Here is a 21,105-nt window from a genome sequence, read left to right as displayed (position 1 = left end):
TCACATTCTTAAAATAAAGTGGTGATCCTAACTGACCTAAGACAGGGAATTTTTACTTGGATTAAATGTCAGGAATGACACTGAGAAACTGAGTTTAAATGTATTTGGCTAAGGTGTATGTAAACTTCTGACTTCAACTGTAGCCTGGAGGTCCAGCCATCGTAAGCGCAACACAAAGTGCATTTGCCAATTTACTGACAACTTCAGCTTTCGGTTGCACTACCTGTTTAATGAAATGAGTGCGAGAAGGGGAAGTTCGTAATGTGGCTCGAGTTCTTTCACGATGTACTAAAAACCCTTATTCTTCTCAACAACTATAAACATACCTATCACTGTTGTAATTTCTCTGGCCAGGTCAGAATCAGCTGAGAAGGGCTGCTTGAATGCAGAGGTTGCAAGTTGTGTTGTTGTTTTATTGTATTTCTGTCTTGATCCGATGGTAGGAATACTGGTGTAATGTTGGCGTAAATGTGTCAACGTGTTCGAGGTGTAGGCTATTCTCATTGAGCATGGAGACATACTCTTTCTGTTCATTGCCGTTGTATTCTACTGGGAAGCGAAACATTTCCCAAACTGGAGATTTATACGATGATGGTTTATCCACCCCACCACTCGCCGTTGTACAGAACTAGTTCCCGGCTGCACTTCACAAAAGGATAGATTGAAAAGGCAGGAATGGCCGTGTGGTTACAACAATATCTCCCTCAACGTGATCAAGACAAAGGAGATGTTGGTGGACTACAGGAAAAGGAGGACCGAGCACGCCCAGGAGGTTGAGAGCTTCAAGTTCTTTGGAGTCCACATCACCAAACAAACTAACATGGTCCAAGCACACCAAGACAGTCATGAAGAGGGCACGACAAAACGTATTCCCCCTCAGGAGGCTAAAAAGATTTGGCATTGGTCCTCAAATCCTCAAAAGGTTCTACAGCTGCACCATTGAGAGCATCCTGACTGGTTGCATCACTGCCTGGTACGGCAACTGCTCAGCCTCTGACTGCAAGGCACTACAGAGGGTAGTGCGTACGGCCCAGTACATCACTGGGGCCAAGCTGCCTGACATCCAGGACCTCTACATCAGGCGGTGTCGGAGGAAGGACCTAAAAATTGTCAAAGACTCCAGCCACCCTAGTCATAGACTGTGTTCTCTGCTACTGCACAGCAAGCGGTACTGGAGCGCCAAGTCTAGGTCCAAGAGGCTTCTAAACATTGTCCCCCCCTTTTTAATCTTTTACACTGCTGCTCCTCTTTGTTTATTATCTATGCATATTCACTTTAATAACTCTATCTACATAGGGGACAGAACACTCTCTGACCTTTGCCCTCTACTCCCGGTCCGAACACGCGGACTCCGCTGGTGTTGACCGCGGGATCCACATTCAGCGAGGCAGGGAAGTTGGGTACATCCTGGCCCCCGTAGCGGATGGTGAGGGTGTAGGAGCCGGGGTACCGGGGGATGTAGGTGATGGTGTAGGTTCCGTCTCCATTATCCTGGACGTGGACCTCTGCCTCTGTCCCACTGTCACCGATGATCTCTATGGTCAGCTCAGCTGGACCCGCATTGGTACAGTCCACCACAAACTCCCCAGTCTCTCCCACTTTGGCACGCTCCAAACCTGGGCCGGAACACTTCACCTGACAGACATGGGGGAAACAGGACATACGGGTTTAAGGGTCAGGGGTTAGAGATCAGGGGTTAGAGGTCAGCAGTTAGAGGTCGTGTTTACCTTGGTGGCGTCGCTGGGGGGATAGGCGGTGGGGTTGAAGGGGGATCCTGGGATCGGAGCTCGGTCAAAGGTCAGCTCCACCTGGTATGGCCCCGCCTCCCAAGGGATAAACTTCACTTGACTGGTCCCTGGTTTAAGACCTGCCTCCACCTGAATAATCAGAATATTAACATTCAAATTAATAACAACCTTCATCATTGTCTATTTGTAAAGCACCTCTCATCATTGGTTTTAGCACAACATTTTTAACAATGAACATATAACTGTAATGAAGCTTTTAAAAACGCAACAAAGCATTTATAAACATATAATTGTAATGCAGTTTTTAAAAAGAGAGTTCAAATGAAAAAAAAAAGATCAATCTACATCCCTACCTTGCTGGTGACAGGTTTCCCAGAAGGCCCTGTAACATTGGCCCAGACTTTCCCCTGAACTCCTGCTCCTTCAGACTTCACAGTCACTTCCTGGTCCTTACCCACCGTCATCTCTACACAGATAGAGGAAGAGATAGAGAAATAAAGGAAGAGATAAAAGAGGAGAGATATTTTAGAGAAGAAATGGAGATATGGAAGAGAAGAGACATAGATATGGAAAAGAAGAGATATAGAAGAGATTAAGATATATAGAGGAGATAGAGAAGAGATAGAAGAGATAGAGATATAGAAGAGATGAAGAGAAGAGACATAGATATGGAAGAGAAGAGATATAGAAGAGAAGAGAAGAGACAGATATGGAAAAGAAGAGGTATAGAAGAGAAGAGACATATATATGGAAGAGAAGAGATATAGAAGAGATTAAGATATATAGAAAAGGAGATAGAAGAGAAGAGAAGAGAGATATATATGGAAGATAGAGATATAGAAGAGATGAAGAGAAGAGACATAGATATGGAAGAGAAGAGATATAGAAGAGAAGAGAAGAGACATAGATATGGAAGAGAAGAGATATAGAAGAGATGAGAAGAGACATAGATATGGAAGAGAAGAGATATAGAAGAGATGAGAAGAGACATAGATATGGAAAAGAAGAGATATAGAAGAGAAGAGAAGAGACATATATATGGAAGAGAAGAGATATAGAAGAGATGAAGATATATAGAGGAGATAGAGAAGAGATAGAAGAGATAGAGATATAGAAGAGATGAAGAGAAGAGACATAGATATAGAAGAGAAGAGAAGAGACATAGATATGGAAGAGAAGAGATATAGAAGAGATGAGAAGAGACATAGATATGGAAAAGAAGAGATATAGAAGAGAAGAGAAGAGACATATATATGGAAGAGAAGAGATATAGAAGAGATTAAGATACATAGAGGAGATAGAGAAGAGATAGAAGAGATAGGAAGAAGAAAGAGATAGATATGAAGAGATTAAGATATATAGAGGAGATAGAGAAGAGATAGAAGAGATAGAGATATAGAAGAGATGAAGAGAAGAGACATAGATATGGAAGAGAAGAGATATAGAAGAGAAGAGACATAGACATGGAAGAGAAGAGATATAGAAGAGATTAAGATATATAGAGGAGATAGAGAAGATATAGAGATATAGAAGAGATGAAGAGATAGAAGAGGAGAGATGAAGATATATAGAGGAGATAGAGATACAGAAGAGAAGAGATAGATTGAGGACTGTGAGGTGTGAGGCAGATATAAAGCATTATGAGTGTGTGGAGCTCGGAACTGTCCCTTATTTGTGTGGTGCTAAAAAATTTGAATTTGTCCCGAGCATATGTTCCCTCTTCCCACGTGAAAATACAACATGTTGCCAAATTGACTTCCCTGGGTAGTCTAGCTCACGCTAAGCTGGCTAACTGGTTTTTGTCCTAGCACTACATAGCTGATTTAAATAACTAACTTGTCATCAAGGGCTAGGGCAAAAGCAAAAAGCACACCCAGGTGGGGGCCCAGGACCGAGTTTGAGAAACCCTGCTGTGGTGGGTAGTATATGGGACTTTGGTGACAAAACAGATGGCACTGTGATAGACTACATCCAGTTTGCTGAGTAGAGTGTTGGAGGCTATTTTGTAAATGACATCGCCAAAGTCAAGGATCGGTAGCAGAGTACGTTTTACGAGGGTATGTTCAGCCTAATAATAAATTATTATAACTCTGGACTGGAGTCATAAAAACAAATAAATAAATTGATGTTATATAGCAGGTAACGGATCGGCTCTCTGAACAATTCTGACATATCTATGGTATATATAGTATGTAGTTTAGATAGTATACCTGTATATAGTTTGTAATGATATTGTCACGCCTTGGTCATAGTGTTTTGTGTTTTCGTTATATATTTGGTCAGGCCAGGGTGTGACATGGGTTTAATTGTTGTGTTTCTTATTGGGGTTTTGTAGGCATTGGGATTGCGGCTGAGTAGGGGTGTAGCATCGGTTTGGCTGCCTGAGGCGGTTCTCAATCAGAGGCAGGTGATTCTCGTTGTCTCTGATTGGGAACCGTATTTAGGTAACCTGGGTTTCACTGTGTATTTTGTGGGTGATTGTTTCTGTCTCTGTGTAGTGTTCACCAGATAGGCTGTATTAGGTTTCATGTTCCGTTTGTTGTTTTTGTATTTTAGAGTTATTTCATGTATCGCTCTTCTACATTAAAGACATGAGTAACCACCACGCTGCATTTCGGTCCGACTCTCTTTCAACAAACGAAGAACGCCGTTAGAGAATCACCCACCACACACGGACCGAGTGGCGTGGTAACAGGCAGCAGCAGCAGCGAAGGGAGGACGTTATGGACAGCAGAGGTATGGAGTATACTACGTGGGAAGAAATAGACAGGTGGGCGGTCGACCCAGAGAGAGTGCCGGAGCCTGCCTGGGATTCGCTGGAGCAGTGCGAAGAGGGCTATAGGAGAATGGAGTCGAAGAGAAAGACACGGCGACTCAGAAAGAAACCCGAAAGTCACCCCCAAAAATGTATTGGGGGAGGGCTCAGGGAGAGAGTAGCAGAGTCAGGAGTCAGACCTGAGCCAACTCTCCCTGTTAATTGTGAGGAGCAGCGATCAAAGGACTTCTGGAGTTGGGAGGAGATATTAGACGGAAAAGGACCCTGGGCTCAGCCTGGAGAATATCGCCGTCCCAAGGAAGAACTGGAGGCGGCAAAAGCGGAGAGGCGCTGGTATAAGGAGGCAGCACGGCGACGCGGATGGAAGCCTGAGAGTCAGCCCCAAAAAATTATTGGGAGGGGGCTTACAGGGAGTATGGCTATGCCAGGTAGGAGACCTGAGCAAACTCCCTGTGCTTACCGGGGGGCTAGAGAGACCGGGCAGGCACCGTGTTATGCTATGGAGCGCACGGTGTTTCCAGTGCGGGTGCATAGCCCGGTGCGGTTCATACCAGCCCTTCGTATTGGCCGGGCTCGAGTGGGCATCGAGCCAGGTAAGGTTGGGCAGGCTCGGTGCTCAAGAGCTCCAGTGCGCCTGCACGGTCCGGTCTATCCAGAGCCACCTCCACACACCAGTCCTCCGGTAGCAGCTCCCCGCACCAGGCTTCCTGTGCGTGTCCTCGATCCAGTATCACCAGTTCCAGCACCACGCACCAGGCCTTCAGTGCGCCTCGCCTGTTCAGCACAGCCAGAGCCTTCCTTCCCTCCTGCGCTGTCGGAGTCTCCCGCCTGTTCAGCGCTTCTAGAGCCTTCCTCCTCTACAGCGCTGCCGGAGCCTCCTGCCTGTTCGGAGCTGCCAGTCTGCATGGAGCAGCCAAAGCTGTCAGTCTGCATGAAGCAGCCAGAGCTGTCAGTCTGCATGAAGCAGCCAGAGCTGTCAGTCTGCATGAAGCAGCCAGAGCTGTCAGTCTGCAAGGAGCTGTCAGTATGCAAGGAGCTGCCAGTCTGCAAGGAGCTGCCAGTCTGCAAGGAGCTGTCAGCCTGCATGGAGCAGCCAGAGCTGTCAGTCTGCAAGGAGCTGCCAGTCTGCAAGGAGCTGCCAGTCTGCAAGGTGCTGCCAGCCTGCATGGAGCAGCCAGAGCTGTCAGTCTGCATGGAGCAGCCTGAGCTGTCAGTCTGCATGGAGCAGCCAGAGCTGTCAGTCTGCATGGAGCAGCCTGAGATGTCAGTCTGCATGGAGCAGCCTGAGCTGTCAGTCTGCATGGAGCAGCCAGAGCTGTCAGTCTGCATGGAGCAGCCTGAGATGTCAGTCTGCATGGAGCAGCCTGAGCTGTCAGTCTGCATGGAGTAGCCTGAGCTGTCAGTCTGCATGTAGCAGCCTGAGCTGTCAGTCTGCATGGAGCAGCCAGAGCTGCCAGTCTGCATAGAGCAGCTAGATCCGCCAGTCTGCCATGATCTTCTAGATCTGCCAGTAAACCAGATTCTTCCAGATCTGCCAGTCAACCAGTCTCTTCCAGATCTGCCAGTCAACCAGAATCCTCCAGATCGGCCAGCCAGCCAGGATCTACCGGAGCCTACTACCTGCCTGAGCTTCATCTCAGTACTGGGCTTCTTCTCAGTACTGGGCTTCCTCTCAATACTGGGCTTCCCCTCAGTCCCGGGCTTCCCCTCAGTCCCGAGCTGCCCCTCAGTCCCGAGCTTCCCCTCAGTCCCGAGCTTCCCCTCAGTCCCGAGCTTCCCCTCAGTCCCGAGCTGCCCCTCAGTCACGAGCTGCCCCTCAGTCCAGTGGGGTTCTGGGTGAGGACTATTAGGCCATGGTCGGCGGCGAGGGTGGATTATACCAGGACGCGAATGGGAGGAACTATGACATTAATGGAGTGGGGTCCACGTCCCGAGCCGGAACCGCCACCATGAACAGACGCCCACCCGGACCCTCCCTATGGTTTTGAGGTGCGTCCGGGAGTCCGCACCTTCTGTTGTGAAGAAGTTTACATTTACATTTACATTTAAGTCATTTAGCAGACGCTCTTATCCAGAGCGACTTACAAATTGGTGCATTCACCTTATGACATCCAGTGGAACAGCCACTTTACAATAGTGCATCTAAATCTTTTAAGGGGGGGGGGGTGAGAAGGATTACCTTATCCTATCCTAGGTATTCCTTAAAGAGGTGGGGTTTCAGGTGTCTCCGGAAGGTGGTGATTGACTCCGCTGTCCTGGCGTCGTGAGGGAGTTTGTTCCACCATTGGGGAGCCAGAGCAGCGAACAGTTTTGACTGGGCTGAGCGGGAACTGTACTTCCTCAGTGGTAGGGAGGCGAGCAGGCCAGAGGTGGATGAACGCAGTGCCCTTGTTTGGGTGTAGGGCCTGATCAGAGCCTGGAGGTACTGAGGTGCCGTTCCCCTCACAGCTCCGTAGGCAAGCACCATGGTCTTGTAGCGGATGCGAGCTTCAACTGGAAGCCAGTGGAGAGAGCGGAGGAGCGGGGTGACGTGAGAGAACTTGGGAAGGTTGAACACCAGACGGGCTGCGGCGTTCTGGATGAGTTGTAGGGGTTTAATGGCACAGGCAGGGAGCCCAGCCAACAGCGAGTTGCAGTAATCCAGACGGGAGATGACAAGTGCCTGGATTAGGACCTGCGCCGCTTCCTGTGTGAGGCAGGGTCGTACTCTGCGGATGTTGTAGAGCATGAACCTACAGGAACGGGCCACCGCCTTGATGTTAGTTGAGAACGACAGGGTGTTGTCCAGGATCACGCCAAGGTTCTTAGCGCTCTGGGAGGAGGACACAATGGAGTTGTCAACCGTGATGGCGAGATCATGGAACGGGCAGTCTTTCCCGGGAGGAAGAGCAGCTCCGTCTTGCCGAGGTTCAGCTTGAGGTGGTGATCCGTCATCCACACTGATATGTCTGCCAGACATGCAGAGATGCGATTCGCCACCTGGTCATCAGAAGGGGGAAAGGAGAAGATTAATTGTGTGTCGTCTGCATAGCAATGATAGGAGAGACCATGTGAGGTTATGACAGAGCCAAGTGACTTGGTGTATAGCGAGAATAGGAGAGGGCCTAGAACAGAGCCCTGGGGGACACCAGTGGTGAGAGCGGGTGGTGAGGAGACAGATTCTCGCCACGCCACCTGGTAGGAGCGACCTGTCAGGTAGGACGCAATCCAAGCATGGGCCGCGCCGGAGATGCCCAACTCGGAGAGGGTGGAGAGGAGGATCTGATTAGTTTAAAGCCGGATTTGGATACAAAAAGATTTCCCAAGCTTTAAACATCCCAAGGAGCACTGTGCAAGCGATAATATTGAAATGGAAGGAGTATCAGACCACTGCAAATCTACCAAGACCTGGCCGTCCCTCTAAACTTTCAGCTCATACAAGGAGAAGACTGATCAGAGATGCAGCCAAGAGGCCCATGATCACACTGGATGAACTGCAGAGATCTACAGCTGAGGTGGGACACTCTGTCCATAGGACAACAATCAGTAGTATATTGCACAAATCTGGCCTTTATGGAAGAGTGGCAAGATGAAAGCCATTTCTTAAAGATATCCATAAAAAGTGTTGTTTAAAGTTTGCCACAAGCCACCTGGGAGACACACCAAACATGTGGAAGAAGGTGCTCTGGTCAGATGAAACCAAAATTGAACTTTTTGGCAACAATGCAAAACGTTATGTTTGGCGTAAAAGCAACACAGCTCATCACCCTGAACACATTATCCCCACTGTCAAACATGGTGGTAACAGCATCATGGTTTGGGCCTGCTTTTCTTCAGCAGGGACAGGGAAGATGGTTAAAATTGATGGGAAGATGGATGGAGCCAAATACAGGACCATTCTGAAAGAAAACCTGATGGAGTCTGCAAAAGACCTGAGACTGGGACGGAGATTTGTCTTCCAACAAGACAATGATCCAAAACATAAATCAAAATCTACAATGGAATGGTTCAAAAATAAACATTTCCAGGTGTTAGAATGGCCAAGTCAAACTCCAGACCTGAATCCAATCGTGAATCTGTGGAAAGAACTGAAAACTGCTATTCACAAATGCTCTCCATCCAACCTCACTGAGCTCGAGCTGTTTTGCAAGGAGGAATGGGAAAAAATGTCAGTCTCTCGATGTGCAAAACTGATAGAGACATACCCCAAGCGACTTACAGCTGTAATCGCAGCAAAAGGTGGCGCTACAAAGTATTAACTTAAGGGGGCTGAATAATTTTGCACACACAATTTTTCAGTTTTTGATTTGTTAAAAAAGTTTGAAATATCCAATAAATGTCGTTCCACTTCATGATTGTGTCCCACTTGTTGTTGATTCTTCACAAAAAAAGTACAGTTTTATATCTTTATGTTTGAAGCCTGAAATGTGGCAAAAGGTCGCAAAGTTCAAGGGGGCCGAATACTTTCGCAAGGCACTGTATATCACTATCTATCTCAATTACATACTATACATTCTAAATATACAATATCACTATCTATCTACACTACATACTGTACTAAAAAAACGAAATACACTGCATTCTATATACATTTGAAGTCGGAAATGTACATACACTTAGGTTGGAGTCATAAAACTAATTTTTCAACCACTACACAAAATGCACAATTGGCCCAGCGTCTTCGGTGTTTGGCCAGGGTAGGCTGTCATTGTAAATAATAATTTGTTTTTAATTGACTTGCCTAGTTAATGAAAATAAAAATAAAAGTATTTTTTTTGTTTTTATAGTGTACATACTATCACCCAGTCCAGCCACTTGTATCTTGCTGAGGTCATGGCTTGGTGCCACGGGGATGGAGAAGGGACTCTTGGGAATAGAATCTCCTCCGTAGGTGAGGGCCACTCCCAGAACACCCTGCTGGACAGGGGTGTACTTGACCGTATGGGTGTTATCGGGGTTGTTGATGATCTCAAAGTCCTTGACCGTCTCTCCTTTAGCCGGGCCGGAGAACACAGCGTCCAGCTTGGCTTTACCTGCAGCCTTGGTGTTTACTGTGAAGTGGGTCGGCTTGGTCAACTCCACACCTGGAGGGAGGGGAGAGAGGCCATGGAACAGGGAAGGGTTAGTTATCTCTGGTGGATGAAATGGTGAGTGTGTACCGTGTGTGTGTGACTCACCACTATGGTTGAGTCCTGGTCCCTCGGCCTTGACCTTGCTGGCATCATGTGACGGGTCAACTTTGATACTGATGGGAGTCATGGGGATGGTCTGGAACACAGAGAGGCGACATTACTCATACTAACCGCACTAACGTTTTCAGAATTGAAGAAAAGGGCGGAAGACATTCAGCCGAAGTCTGACGAGAGCGGATACAAATGCATTGCTTTATCAAATTACGACAAATGTTAAGAAACTTTTGAGCAAGGTAATAATGACTTTTCAAATTAGTTATGTTTAATGTTAAGTTGGATGACAATTTGTTAGCTACGCTATCCTTACAAACCGCATAGCATTACAGCAGTATGTACCGGTGTGTTAGCTACGCTATCCTTACAAACCGCATAGCATTACAGCAGTATGTACCGGTGTGTTAGCTACGCTATCCTTACAAACCGCATAGCATTACAGCAGTATGTACCGGTGTGTTAGCTACGCTATCCTTACAAACCGCATAGCATTACAGCAGTATGTACAGCAGTATGCATTACAGCAGTATGTACCGGTGTTAGCTACGCTATCCTTACAAACCGCATAGCATTACAGCAGTATGTACCGGTGTGTTAGCTACGCTATCCTTACAAACCGCATAGCATTACAGCAGTATGTACCGGTGTGTTGGCTACGCTATCCTTACAAACCGCATAGCATTACAGCAGTATGTACCGGTGTGTTGGCTACGCTATCCTTACAAACCGCATAGCATTACAGCAGTATGTACCGGTGTGTTAGCTACGCTATCCTTACAAACCGCATAGCATTACAGCAGTATGTACCGGTGTGTTAGCTACGCTATCCTTACAAACCGCATAGCATTACAGCAGTATGTACCGGTGTGTTAGCTACGCTATCCTTACAAACCGCATAGCATTACAGCAGTATGTACCGGTGTGTGTGTTACAAACCGCATAGCATTACAGCTATCCTTACAAAACCGCATAGCATTACAGCAGTATGTACCGCAGTATGTACCGGTGTGTTAGCTACGCTATCCTTACAAACCGCATAGCATTACAGCAGTATGTACCGGTGTGTTAGCTACGCTATCCTTACAAACCGCATAGCATTACAGCAGTATGTACCGGTGTGTTAGCTACGCTATCCTTACAAACCGCATAGCATTACAGCAGTATGTACCGGTGTGTTAGCTACGCTATCCTTACAAACCGCATATTACAGCTATGTACAAACAAACCGCATAGCATTACAGCAGTATGTACCGGTGTGTTAGCTACGCTATCCTTACAAACCGCATAGCATTACAGCAGTATGTACAAACCGCATAGCATTACAGCAGTATGTACCGGTGTGTTGGCTACGCTATCCTTACAAACCGCATAGCATTACAGCAGTATGTACCGGTGTGTTAGCTACGCTATCCTTACAAACCGCATAGCATTACAGCAGTATGTACCGGTGTGTTAGCTACGCTATCCTTGCCAGGCATTATATTAACTATAATACACCTAACTACCCAGCGTTTATTGACTAGATTATTCACGTCATTCTTAGCTAAGTGTCATTGTGCGTTCTCAATGGACATTGTTAATTCTGTCTATCTACTCTGATTTCGGAGCACTCTCGTCTGAGTGTGCCAGAGCACAGAATAACTGACACATTTTACGAAAACAGCCTAACCAGCTCTGCTAGGGTGAATAAAATGGTCAGAGTGAGGTGTTCTCTCATTTGTGTCTGGAAGTAGCTAGTAGTTAGCCAGTTAGCTGGGTGATTGACTGCTGTTGTTGGCCGCTGTTGTTCGTTCAGAACGCTTTGATCAACCCTCCTCCTCGGCCAGAGCGTCCAGTGTGACCTCTGAACGCTCCGAGAGCGAATCACTCTGATTTTACGAATGGACAATTTGACAACTTCCTGAGTTTACGAACACCCAGAGCACACTCTGGCATTTCAGATTCAATTTACGAACACACCCGTAGTATAAACCAGCCTTTAGTCTTGACATTTTTGGTTGTTTAGTACACAGCCTCACATGTGAATCCTTAAAGAGGTGGGGCTAATGCTTAAGAGGGTGTGAACGATGTTGAATGGGTGGGGCTAATGCTTAAGAGGGTGTGAACGATGTTGAATGGGTGGGGCTAATGCTTAAGAGGGTGTGAACGATGTTGAATGGGTGGGGCTAATGCTTAATAAGAGGGTGTGAACGATGTTGAATGGGTGGGGCTAATGCTTAATAAGAGGGTGTGAACAATGTTGAATGGGTGGGGCTAATGCTTAAGAGGGTGTGAATGATGTTGAATGTTGAACGATAACCACCTGGTCAGCAAACAGCACCATGATGGTGTAACTACCAGCGCCTGGCGGGGTGTACTACCGTAAACACACTCTACCCACCTGGTCAGCAAACAGCACCATGATGGTGTAACTACCAGCGCCTGGCGGGGTGTATTACCGTAAACACACTCTACCCACCTGGTCAGCAAACAGCACCATGATGGTGTAACTACCAGCGCCTGGCAGGGTGTACTACCGTAAACACACTCTACCCACCTGGTCAGCAAACAGCACCATGATGGTGTAACTACCAGCGCCTGGCGGTGTACTACCGTAAACACACTCTACCCACCTGGTCAGCAAACAGCACCATGATGGTGTAACTACCAGCGCCTGGCGGGGTGTACTACCGTAAACACACTCTACCCACCTGGTCAGCAAACAGCACCATGATGGTGTAACTACCAGCGCCTGGCGGAGTGTACTACCGTAAACACACTCTACCCACCTGGTCAGCAAACAGCACCATGATGGTGTAACTACCAGCGCCTGGCGGTGTACTACCGTAAACACACTCTACCCACCTGGTCAGCAAACAGCACCATGATGGTGTAACTACCAGCGCCTGGCGGGGTGTACTACCGTAAACACACTCTACCCACCTGGTCAGCAAACAGCACCATGATGGTGTAACTACCAGCGCCTGGCGGGGTGTACTACCGTAAACACACTCTACCCACCTGGTCAGCAAACAGCACCATGATGGTGTAACTACCAGCGCCTGGCGGGGTGTACTACCGTAAACACACTCTACCCACCTGGTCAGCAAACAGCACCATGATGGTGTAACTACCAGCGCCTGGCGGGGTGTACTACCGTAAACACACTCTACCCACCTGGTCAGCAAACAGCACCATGATGGTGTAACTACCAGCGCCTGGCGGGTGTACTACCGTAAACACACTCTACCCACCTGGTCAGCAAACAGCACCATGATGGTGTAACTACCAGCGCCTGGCGGGGTGTACTACCGTAAACACACTCTACCCACCTGGTCAGCAAACAGCACCATGATGGTGTAACTACCAGCGCCTGGCGGGGTGTACTACCGTAAACACACTCTACCCACCTGGTCAGCAAACAGCACCATGATGGTGTAACTACCAGCGCCTGGCGGGGTGTACTACCGTAAACACACTCTACCCACCTGGTCAGCAAACAGCACCATGATGGTGTAACTACCAGCGCCTGGCGGGGTGTACTACCGTAAACACACTCTACCCACCTGGTCAGCAAACAGCACCATGATGGTGTAACTACCAGCGCCTGGCGGGGTGTACTACCGTAAACACACTCTACCCACCTGGTCAGCAAACAGCACCATGATGGTGTAACTACCAGCGCCCTTGGCGGGGTGTACTACCGTAAACACACTCTACCCACCTGGTCAGCAAACAGCACCATGATGGTGTAACTACCAGCGCCTGGCGGGGTGTACTACCGTAAACACACTCTACCCACCTGGTCAGCAAACAGCACCATGATGGTGTAACTACCAGCGCCTGGCGGGGTGTACTGCCGTAAACACACTCTACCCACCTGGTCAGCAAACAGCACCATGATGGTGTAACTACCAGCGCCTGGCGGGGTGTACTACCGTAAACACACTCTACCCACCTGGTCAGCAAACAGCACCATGATGGTGTAACTACCAGCGCCTGGCGGGGTGTACTACCGTAAACACACTCTACCCACCTGGTCAGCAAACAGCACCATGATGGTGTAACTACCAGCGCCTGGCGGGGTGTACTACCGTAAACACACTCTACCCACCTGGTCAGCAAACAGCACCATGATGGTGTAACTACCAGCGCCTGGCGGGGTGTACTACCGTAAACAAACTCTACCCACCTGGTCAGCAAACAGCACCATGATGGTGTAACTACCAGCGCCTGGCGGGGTGTACTACCGTAAACACACTCTACCCACCTGGTCAGCAAACAGCACCATGATGGTGTAACTACCAGCGCCTGGCGGGGTGTACTACCGTAAACACACTCTACCCACCTGGTCAGCAAACAGCACCATGATGGTGTAACTACCAGCGCCTGGCGGGGTGTACTACCGTAAACACACTCTACCCACCTGGTCAGCAAACAGCACCATGATGGTGTAACTACCAGCACCTGGCGGGGTGTACTACCGTAAACACACTCTACCCACCTGGTCAGCAAACAGCACCATGATGGTGTAACTACCAGCGCCTGGCGGGGTGTACTACCGTAAACACACTCTACCCACCTGGTCAGCAAACAGCACCATGATGGTGTAACTACCAGCGCCTGGCGGGGTGTACTACCGTAAACACACTCTACCCACCTGGTCAGCAAACAGCACCATGATGGTGTAACTACCAGCGCCTGGCGGGGGGTACTACCGTAAACACACTCTACCCACCTGGTCAGCAAACAGCACCATGATGTTGTAACTACCAGCGCCTGGCGGGGTGTACTACCGTAAACACACTCTACCCACCTGGTCAGCAAACAGCACCATGATGGTGTAACTACCAGCGCCTGGCGGGGTGTACTACCGTAAACACACTCTACCCACCTGGTCAGCAAACAGCACCATGATGGTGTAACTACCAGCGCCTGGCGGGGTGTACTACCGTAAACACACTCTACCCACCTGGTCAGCAAACAGCACCATGATGGTGTAACTACCAGCGCCTGGCGGGGTGTATTACCGTAAACACACTCTACCCACCTGGTCAGCAAACAGCACCATGATGGTGTAACTACCAGCGCCTGGCGGGGTGTACTACCGTAAACACACTCTACCCACCTGGTCAGCAAACAGCACCATGATGGTATAACTACCAGCGCCTGGCGGGGTGTACTACCGTAAACACACTCTACCCACCTGGTCAGCAAACAGCACCATGATGGTGTAACTACCAGCGCCTGGCGGGTGTACTACCGTAAACACACTCTACCCACCTGGTCAGCAAACAGCACCATGATGGTGTAACTACCAGCGCCTGGCGGGGTGTACTACCGTAAACACACTCTACCCACCTGGTCAGCAAACAGCACCATGATGGTGTAACTACCAGCGCCTGGTGGGGTGTACTACCGTAAACACACTCTACCCACCTGGTCAGCAAACAGCACCATGATGTTGTAACTACCAGCGCCTGGCGGGGTGTACTACCGTAAACACACTCTACCCACCTGGTCAGCAAACAGCACCATGATGGTGTAACTACCAGCGCCTGGCGGGGTGTACTACCGTAAACACACTCTACCCACCTGGTCAGCAAACAGCACCATGATGGTGTAACTACCAGCGCCTGGCGGGGTGTACTACCGTAAACACACTCTACCCACCTGGTCAGCAAACAGCACCATGATGGTGTAACTACCAGCGCCTGGTGGGGTGTATTACCGTAAACACACTCTACCCACCTGGTCAGCAAACAGCACCATGATGGTGTAACTACCAGCGCCTGGCGGGGTGTACTACCGTAAACACACTCTACCCACCTGGTCAGCAAACAGCACCATGATGGTATAACTACCAGCGCCTGGCGGGTGTACTACCGTAAACACACTCTACCCACCTGGTCAGCAAACAGCACCATGATGGTGTAACTACCAGCGCCTGGCGGGTGTACTACCGTAAACACACTCTACCCACCTGGTCAGCAAACAGCACCATGATGGTGTAACTACCAGCGCCTGGCGGGGTGTACTACCGTAAACACACTCTACCCACCTGGTCAGCAAACAGCACCATGATGGTGTAACTACCAGCGCCTGGCGGGGTGTACTACCGAAACACACTCTACCCACCTGGTCAGCAAACAGCACCATGATGGTGTAACTACCAGCGCCTGGCGGGGTGTACTACCGTAAACACACTCTTCCCACCTGGTCAGCAAACAGCACCATGATGGTGTAACTACCAGCGCCTGGCAGGGTGTACTACCGTAAACACACTCTACCCACCTGGTCAGCAAACAGCACCATGATGGTGTAACTACCAGCGCCTGGCGGGGTGTACTACCGTAAACACACTCTACCCACCTGGTCAGCAAACAGCACCATGATGGTGTAACTATCAGCGCCTGGCGGAGTGTACTACCGTAAACACACTCTACCCACCTGGTCAGCAAACAGCACCATGATGGTGTAACTACCAGCGCCTGGCGGGGTGTACTACCGTAAACACACTCTACCCACCTGGTCAGCAAACAGCACCATGATGGTGTAACTACCAGCGCCTGGCAGGGTGTACTGCCGTAAACACACTCTACCCACCTGGTCAGCAAACAGCACCATGATGGTGTAACTACCAGCGCCTGGCGGGGTGTATTTAACGGTAAACGTGTCGTTGTCGTTCCTGATGATGTCGAAGTCGATGTCTGCCTCCGCTGGTCCCACCACGCCTGGAGACTTTATACCGATACTGATGTCACCTGTAACACACGCACAAACACACACAGTTAGCAGAGCATGGTGCTTGTAACGCCAGGGTAGTGGGTTCGATCTTTGTAGGTCAGTTAGCAGAACATGGTGCTTGTAATACCAGGGTAGTGGGTTCGGTCTTTGAAGGTCAGTTAGCAGAACATGGTGCTTGTAACGCCAGGGTAGTGGGTTCTTTTCCCGGGGCCACCCATATGTAAAATGTATGCAGTCATTTTGGATAAAAGCTAAATGGCATAATACTATGATGTATTATGGTTAGTCTTTCATTAGATTCCTCCTCAATCTGTGAGGGGAAGTGAACGAGTGCACACTTTAAGGAGAAGGGAAGAGCATCAGAATAGGGCTGGTGTAGTGTACAGGACTTCCCTTGACCTGCCTCAGCACAGTCCACAGTGAAGGGGCTGGTGTAGTGTACAGGACTTCCCTTGACCTGCCTCAGCACAGTCCACAGTGAAGGGGCTGGTGTAGTGTACAGGACTTACCTTGACCTGCCTCAGCACAGTCCACAGTGAAGGGGCTGGTGTAGTGTACAGGACTTACCTTGACCTGCCTCAGCACAGTCCACAGTGAAGGGGCTGGTGTAGTGTACAGGACTTACCTTGACCTGCCTCAGCACAGTCCACAGTGAAGGGGCTGGTAGAGTGTACAGGACTTCCCTTGACCTGCCTCAGCACAGTCCACAGTGAAGGGGCTGGTGTAGTGTACAGGACTTACCTTGACCTGCCTCAGCACAGTCCACAGTGAAGGGGCTGGTGTAGTGTACAGGACTTACCTTGACCTGCCTCAGCACAGTCCACAGTGAAGGGGCTGGTGTAGTGTACAGGACTTACCTTGACCTGCCTCAGCACAGTCCACAGTGAAGGGGCTGGTGTAGTGTACAGGACTTCCCTTGACCTGCCTCAGCACAGTCCACAGTGAAGGGGCTGGTGTAGTGTACAGGACTTACCTTGACCTGCCTCAGCACAGTCCACAGTGAAGGGGCTGGTGTAGTGTACAGGACTTACCTTGACCTGCCTCAGCACAGTCCACAGTGAAGGGGCTGGTGTAGTGTACAGGACTTACCTTGACCTGCCTCAGCACAGTCCACAGTGAAGGGGCTGGTGTAGTGTACAGGACTTACCTTGACCTGCCTCAGCACAGTCCACAGTGAAGGGGCTGGTGTAGTGTACAGGACTTACCTTGACCTGCCTCAGCACAGTCCACAGTGAAGGGGCTGGTGTAGTGTACAGGACTTACCTTGACCTGCCTCAGCACAGTCCACAGTGAAGGGGCTGGTGTAGTGTACAGGACTTACCTTGACCTGCCTCAACACAGTCCACAGTGAAGGGGCTGGTGTAGTGTACAGGACTTACCTTGACCTGCCTCAGCACAGTCCACAGTGAAGGGGCTGGTGTAGTGTACAGGACTTACCTTGACCTGCCTCAACACAGTCCACAGTGAAGGGGCTGGTGTAGTGTACAGGACTTACCTTGACCTGCCTCAGCACAGTCCACAGTGAAGGGGCTGGTGTAGTGTACAGGACTTACCTTGACCTGCCTCAGCACAGTCCACAGTGAAGGGGCTGGTGTAGTGTACAGGACTTACCTTGACCTGCCTCAACACAGTCCACAGTGAAGGGGCTGGTGTAGTGTACAGGACTTACCTTGACCTGCCTCAGCACAGTCCACAGTGAAGGGGCTGGTGTAGTGTACAGGACTTACCTTGACCTGCCTCAGCACAGTCCACAGTGAAGGGGCTGGTGTAGTGTACAGGACTTACCTTGACCTGCCTCAGCACAGTCCACAGTGAAGGTGCTGGTGTAGTGTACAGGACTTACCTTGACCTGCCTCAGCACAGTCCACAGTGAAGGGGCTGGTGTAGTGTACAGGACTTACCTTGACCTGCCTCAACACAGTCCACAGTGAAGGGGCTGGTGTAGTGTACAGGACTTACCTTGACCTGCCTCAGCACAGTCCACAGTGAAGGGGCTGGTGTAGTGTACAGGACTTACCTTGACCTGCCTCAGCACAGTCCACAGTGAAGGGGCTGGTGTAGTGTACAGGACTTACCTTGACCTGCCTCAGCACAGTCCACAGTGAAGGGGCTGGTGTAGTGTACAGGACTTACCTTGACCTGCCTCAGCACAGTCCACAGTGAAGGGGCTGGTGTAGTGTACAGGACTTACCTTGACCTGCCTCAGCACAGTCCACAGTGAAGGGGCTGGTGTAGTGTACAGGACTTACCTTGACCTGCCTCAGCACAGTCCACAGTGAAGGGGCTGGTGTAGTGTAAAGATCTTACCTTGACCTGCCTCAGCACAGTCCACAGTGAAGGGGCTGGTGTAGTGTACAGGACTTACCTTGACCTGCCTCAGCACAGTCCACAGTGAAGGGGCTGGTGTAGTGTAAAGATCTTACCTTGACCTGCCTCAGCACAGTCCACAGTGAAGGGGCTGGTGTAGTGTACAGGACTTACCTTGACCTGCCTCAGCACAGTCCACAGTGAAGGGGCTGGTGTAGTGTACAGGACTTACCTTGACCTGCCTCAGCACAGTCCACAGTGAAGGGGCTGGTGTAGTGTACAGGACTTACCTTGACCTGCCTCAGCACAGTCCACAGTGAAGGGGCTGGTGTAGTGTACAGGACTTACCTTGACCTGCCTCAGCACAGTCCACAGTGAAGGGGCTGGTGTAGTGTACAGGACTTACCTTGACCTGCCTCAGCACAGTCCACAGTGAAGGGGCTGGTGTAGTGTACAGGACTTACCTTGACCTGCCTCAGCACAGTCCACAGTGAAGGGGCTGGTGTAGTGTACAGGACTTACCTTGACCTGCCTCAACACAGTCCACAGTGAAGGGGCTGGTGTAGTGTACAGGACTTACCTTGACCTGCCTCAGCACAGTCCACAGTGAAGGGGCTGGTGTAGTGTACAGGACTTACCTTGACCTGCCTCAGCACAGTCCACAGTGAAGGGGCTGGTGTAGTGTACAGGACTTACCTTGACCTGCCTCAGCACAGTCCACAGTGAAGGGGCTGGTGTAGTGTACAGGACTTACCTTGACCTGCCTCAGCACAGTCCACAGTGAAGGGGCTGGTGTAGTGTACAGGACTTACCTTGACCTGCCTCAGCACAGTCCACAGTGAAGGGGCTGGTGTAGTGTACAGGACTTACCTTGACCTGCCTCAGCACAGTCCACAGTGAAGGGGCTGGTGTAGTGTACAGGACTTACCTTGACCTGCCTCAGCACAGTCCACAGTGAAGGATGTTGGTTCAAATGCCTTCAGCCCTGTTTTAGCCACACCAGGACCTGACACCTTCACCTTGTTAGGGTGGCAGCCTGCCCCGATCGGCATCTACACACACAACACACACAATGAGAAAAATGTAGAAATGATTAGGGAGGGAGAGAGGAAAATAAGTTTGTCTGTGTGGGTAAAGCTGAAGTCCCCGTTTAGCAGTTTGTATGTGTGGGTAAAGCTGAATTCCCCGTTTAGCAGTTTGTATGTGTGGGTAAAGCTGAAGTCCCAGTTTAGCAGTTTGTATGTGTGGGTAAAGCTGAAGTCCCAGTTTAGCAGTTTGTATGTGTGGGTAAAGCTGAAGTCCCCGTTTAGCAGTTTGTATGTGTGGGTAAAGCTGAAGCCCCCATTTAGCAGTTTGTATGTGCGAGTAAAGCTTTAGTCCCCGTTTAGCAGTTTGTATGTGCGGGTAAAGCTGTAGTCCCCGTTTAGCAGTTTGTATGTGCAGGTAAAGCTGAAGTCCCCGTTTAGCAGTTTGTATGTGCGGGTAAAGCTGTAGTCCCCATTTAGCAGTTTGTATGTGCAGGTAAAGCTGAAGTCCCCGTTTAGCAGTTTGTATGTGCGAGTAAAGCTGTAGTCCCCATTTAGCAGTTTGTATGTGCGAGTAAAGCTGTAGTCCCCATTTAGCAGTTTGTATGTGCGGGTAAAGCTGAATTCCCCTTTAGCAGTTTGTATGTGCGGGTAAAGCTGAAGTCCCCGTTTAGCAGTTTGTATGTGCGAGTAAAGCTGTAGTCCCCATTTAGCAGTTTGTATGTGTGGGTAAAGCTGAAGCCCCCATTTAGCAGTTTGTATGTGTGGGTAAAGCTGAAGACCCCATTTAGCAGTTTGTATGTGTGGGTAAAGCTGAAGTCCCCGTTTAGCAGTTTGTATGTGTGGGTAAAGCTGAAGCCCCCATTTAGCAGTTTGTATGTGTGGGTAAAGCTGAAGCCCCCATTTAGCAGTTTGTATGTGTGGGTAAAGCTGAAGCCCCCATTTAGCAGTTTGTATGTGTGGGTAAAGCTGAAGCCCCCATTTTTCCTAGAAGCCTGTAAGTATGTGCTCACCCTGAAGGGACTGTCCGGTATGTTGACCCCGCCCCAGGACGCCATGACGGTGTGTTTGAGGGGTTTCTTGGGGGTGTAACTGCAGGTGTACGTTCCATTTCCGTTATCATTCACCTGGACATCTACTGGGGTTCCCTCACCATCCTAGAGAGAGACAGAGACCCTTAGTACCCTCACCATCCTAGAGAGAGAGAGACAGACCCTTAGTACCCTCACCATCCTAGAGAGAGAGAGAGACCCTTAGTACCCTCACCATCCTAGAGAGAGAGACCCTTAGTACCCTCACCATCCTAGAGAGAGAGACCCTTAGTACCCTCACCATCCTAGAGAGAGAGACCCTTAGTA

At 49.7% G+C, this 21,105-nt stretch overlaps 1 pseudogene; it reads right to left on the bottom strand.

Moving 5' to 3' along the window:
* Positions 1 to 20,904, bottom strand: part of LOC118378142 (filamin-A-like) — a 58,732-nt pseudogene extending 37,828 nt beyond the window's left edge.
* Positions 20,905 to 21,105: the final 201 nt, after the last annotated feature.

The sequence above is a fragment of the Oncorhynchus keta genome, unplaced genomic scaffold (assembly GCF_023373465.1).
Source record: "Oncorhynchus keta strain PuntledgeMale-10-30-2019 unplaced genomic scaffold, Oket_V2 Un_contig_17659_pilon_pilon, whole genome shotgun sequence".
NCBI lineage: Eukaryota > Metazoa > Chordata > Actinopteri > Salmoniformes > Salmonidae > Oncorhynchus > Oncorhynchus keta.
This window is presented reverse-complemented; position numbering and strand designations above follow the sequence as displayed.